General features: G+C 41.0%; 1 non-coding gene across 1 annotated transcript; it reads right to left on the reverse strand.

Annotated features, from left to right (window-relative positions):
- Positions 1 to 522: 522 nt before the first annotated feature.
- Positions 523 to 630, reverse strand: LOC114927346 (small nucleolar RNA R71). Its single transcript, XR_003817664.1, has one exon. It is a non-coding gene; the product is annotated as a small nucleolar RNA R71 (small nucleolar RNA).
- Between the last annotated feature and the right edge of the window lie 4,158 nt (positions 631 to 4,788).

Raw genomic sequence — 4,788 nt, forward strand, 5'->3', positions numbered from 1 at the left:
GGCATTCTTGTTGAGGCTGATCCTGAACCTGAAAGGACCTTGAAGAGAAAGCTAAGAGAAGCTAAGGCATAATTCTCTGTAGAGGACCTAACAGAAATCTTCAAAGAAGAAGAACTCATGGCAGCCGAAAACAACAACAATGCCAACAATGCAAGGAAGGTGCTGGGTGACTTTACTGCACCTACTCCCGACTTTTATGGGAGAAGCATCTCTATCCCTGCCATTGGAGCAAACAACTTTGAGCTTAAGCCTCAATTAGTTTCTCTAATGCAACAGAATTGCAAGTTCCATGGACTTCCATTGGAAGATCCTCATCAGTTTTTAGCTGAGTTCTTGCAAATCTGTGACACTGTCAAGACTAATGGGGTTGACCCTGAGGTCTACAGACTGATGCTATTCCCTTTTGCTGTAAGAGACAGAGCTAGGATATGGTTGGACTCACAACCTAAAGAAAGCCTGAACTCTTGGGAAAAGCTAGTCAATGCCTTCTTGGAAAAGTTCTTTCCACCTCAAAAATTGAGTAAGCTTAGAGTGGAAGTCCAAACCTTCAGACAGAAGGAAGGAGAATCCCTCTATGAAGCTTGGGAAAGATACAAACAATTAATCAGAAAGTGTCCTTCTGATATGCTTCCTGAATGGAGCATTATAGGTATTTTCTATGATGGTCTCTCTGAACTGTCCAAAATGTCTTTGGATAGCTCTGCTGGAGGATCTCTTCATCTGAAGAAGACGCCTACAGAAGCTCAAGAGCTAATTGAAATGGTTGCAAATAACCAATTCATGTACACTTCTGAAAGAAATCCTGTGAACAATGGGACTAGTCAGAAGAAAGGAGTTCTTGAGATTAACACTCTGAATGCCATATTGGCTCAGAACAAAATATTGACCCAACAAGTCAATATGATTTCTCAAAGTCTGTCTGGAATGCAAAATGCACCAAGCAGTACTAAGGAAGCTTCATCTGAGGAAGAAGCTTATGATCCTGAGAACCCTTCAATGGAAGAGGTGAATTACATGGGAGAACCCTATGGAAACACCTATAATCCTTCATGGAGAAATCATCCAAATTTTTCATGGAAGGATCAACAGAGACCTCAACAAGGTTTCAACAATAATAATGGTGGAAGAAACAGGTTTAGCAATGGTGCACGAATTGCAACACCTTTGCAACCCAACAACTAAAGCAAGTGCACTGGGTCGTCCAAGTAATACCTTACGTGAGTAAGGGTCGATCCCACGGAGATTGTCGGCTTGAAGCAAGCTATGGTTATCTTGTAAATCTTAGTCAGGATATCAATAATTATCAAGGTTGATTGTTGAAAAGTAAAAAGACATGAAATAAGTACTTGTTTCTGCAGTAATGGGGAACAGGTTGAGGTTTTGGAGATGTTCCATCTTCTGAATCTCTGCTTTCCTACTGTCTTCTTCTTCAAGCACGCAAGGCTCCTTCCATGGCAAGCTGTATGTAAGGGTTTCATCCGTTGTCAGTGGCTACCTCCCATCCTCTCATGGAAATGTTCAACGCACCCTGTCACGGCACGGCCATCCATCTGTCGGTTCTCAATCAGGCCGGAAATAGAATCCAGTGATTCTTTTGCGTCTGTCACTAACGCCCCGCCTCAGGAGTTTGAAGCTCGTCACAGTCATTCAATCATTGAATCCTACCAGAATACCACAGACAAGGTTTAGACCTTCCGGATTCTCTTGAATGCCGCCATCAGTTCTAGCTTATACCACGAAGATTCTAATTAAAGAATCCAAGAGATATCTACTTAATCTAAGATAGAACGGAGGTGGTTGTCAGGCACACGTTCATAGTTGAGAAGATGATGAGTGTCATGGTCATCACATTCATCCGGTTTAAGAACAAGTAATATCTTAGAATGGAAGCAAGCATGATTGAATGAAAAATAGTATAATGCATTAATCCATCAAGACACAGCAGAGCTCCTCACCCCCAACCATGGGTTTAGAGACTCATGCGTGGAAGTACACAAAAACGTGTAAAGTTCATGGGCGAACAAGTCAAAGATCCTATAATAGTGAACTAGTACCTAGGTACAAAATGAGTAAATGAGTAAAAATCCCTTCGGGTCCACTTAGTGTGCTTGGGCTAGCATGAAGCTTTCATGTAGAGACTTTTCTGAGTTAAACGCCACTTTTATGCCAGTTGGCGTTTAACTCCAATTTTATGCCATTCCAGCGTTAAACGCTGGAATTCTGGCTGTTCACGCCGGTTTGGCCATCAATCTGGAAAGTAAGACATTATATATTGCTGGAAAGCCCAGGATGTCTACTTTCCAACGCCGTTGAGAGCGGCCAATGGCTTCTGTAGCTCCAGAAAATCCACTTCGAGTGCAGGGAGGTCAGAATCCAACAGCATCTGCAGTCCTTTTCAGTCTCTGAATCAGATTTTTGCTCAGGACCCTCAATTTCAGCCAGAAAATACCTGAAATCACAGAAAAACACACAAACTCATAGTAAAGTCCAGAAAAGGAATTTTAACTAAAAACTAATAAAATATACTAAAAACTAACTAATATACTAAAAACATACTAAAAACAATGCCAAAAAGCGTATAAATTATCCGCTCATCACAACACCAAACTTAAATTGTTGCTTGTCCCCAAGCAACTGAAATCAAAATAGATAAAAAGAAGAGAATATACTATAGACTCCAAAATATCAAGAAACTTAGCTCCAATTAGATGAGCGGGACTAGTAGCTTTTTGCTTCCGAACATTTTGGCATCTCACTCTATCCTTTGAAGTTTAGAATGATTGGCATCCATAGGAACTCAGAACTCAGATAGTGTTATTGATTCTCCTAGTTAAGTATGATGATTCTTGAACATAGCCACTTCTGAGTCTTGGCTGTTGGCCAAAGCACTCTGTCTTCAGTATTACCACCGGATCATACATGCCACAGACACATCTTGGGTGAACCTTTCAGATTGACTCAGCTTTGCTAGAGTCCCAATTAGAGGTGTCCAGGTTCTTAAGCACACTCTTTTCCTTGGATCACAACTTTATTTCTTTTTTTTTCTTTTTCTTTCTTTTTTTTCGTTTTTTTTTTATTCACTGCTTTTCTTGCTTCAAGAATCAATTTGATGATTTTTCAGATCCTCAATAACATTCTCCTTTCCATCATTCTTCAAGAGCCAACAATTTTAACATTCTTAAAACAACAATTCAAAAGACATATGCACTGTTCAAGCATTCATTCAGAAAACAAAAAGTATTGTCACCACATCAAACTAATTCAACTAGTTCAAAGATGAATTCAAAATCTGTACTTCTTGTTCTTTTGTGATTAAAGCATTTTTCATTTAAGAGGTGATGGATTCATAGGACATTCATAGCTTTAAGCATAGACACTAAGATACTAATGATCATGTAATAAGACACAAACATAGATAAACATAAGCATAAAAATTCGAAAAATAGAAAATAAAGAACAAGGAGATTAAAGAACGGGTCCACCTTAGTGATGGCGGCTTGTTCTTCCTCTTGAAGATCTTATGGAGTGCTTGAGCTCCTCAATGTCTCTTCCTTGCCTTTGTTGCTCCTCTCTCATGATTCTTGATCTCTTTAATTTCATGGAGGAGGATGGAATGTTCTTGGTGCTTCACCCTTAGTTGTCCCATGTTGGAACTCAATTCTCCTAGGGAGGTATTGATTTGCTCCCAATAGTTTTGTGGAGGAAAGTGCATCCTTGAGATGATATCTCCATCTCCCATGGCTCGGAGGTGGAAGCTTTTGCCTTTCTTTCCTCTTTCTAGAGGTTTCTCCGGCCTTAGGTGCCATAAATGATTATAGAGAAACAAAAAGCAACGCTTTTACCAACCAAACTTAAAGGTTTGCTCGTCCTCGAGCAAAAGAAGAAAGAAGAGAGAGATGGTGGGTAGTGGGATCCTGTGGGGTCCACAGATCCTGAGGTGGCAAGGATAATTCATCCCTGCACCAAGTGGTGAGCAAAAATACTCCTTCTGCAATCCTGGCGTTAAACGCCGGGCCGGTGCCCATTTCTGGCGTTTAACGCCAGCTTGGTGCCCATTCCTGGCGTTTAACGCCAGTCTGGTGCCCCTTTCTGGCGTTAAACGCCCAGAATGGTGCCAGACTGGGCGTTAAATGCCCATCTGCTAGCCTTACTGGCGTTTAAACGCCAGCAAGATCTTCCTCTAGGGTGTGCTATTTTCTTTCTGTTTTTCTTTCTGTTTTTGCTTTTTCAATTGATTTTGTGACTTCTCATGATCATCAACCTACAGAAAGCATAAAATAACAAAGGAAAAATAATAAATATAACATTGGGTTGCCTCCCAACAAGCGCTTCTTTAATGTCAGTAGCTTGACAGTGGGCTCTCATGGGGCCTCACAGATACTCAGAGCCATGTTGGAACTTCCCAACACCAAACTTAGAGTTTGACTGTGGCCATTGTTTGACTCTGTTTTGAGAGAAGCTCTTCATGCTTCCTTTCCATGGTTACAGAAGGGGAACCTTGAGTCTTATAGTTTGCACTGTCTGTAAGCCACGGAGCTTCCTGATAGCAAATAATTGCTCATCCGGAAAGGTTTCAGAGATCTCAGTAGGAGGGAGGGATGCTCCTGCTACTGGTTCTATCCGGGACAGGTGATCAGCTACTTGATTTTCTGTCCCTTTTCTGTCTCTTATTTCTATATCAAACTCTTGCAGAAGCAACACCCATCTTATGAGCCTGGGTTTTGAATCCTGCTTTGTGAGTAGATATTAAGAGCAGCATGGTCAGTGTACACAATCACTTTTGATCCT

This window comes from Arachis hypogaea, unplaced genomic scaffold (genome assembly GCF_003086295.3).
Source record: "Arachis hypogaea cultivar Tifrunner unplaced genomic scaffold, arahy.Tifrunner.gnm2.J5K5 arahy.Tifrunner.gnm2.scaffold_241, whole genome shotgun sequence".
NCBI classification, from domain to species: Eukaryota; Viridiplantae; Streptophyta; class Magnoliopsida; order Fabales; family Fabaceae; genus Arachis; species Arachis hypogaea.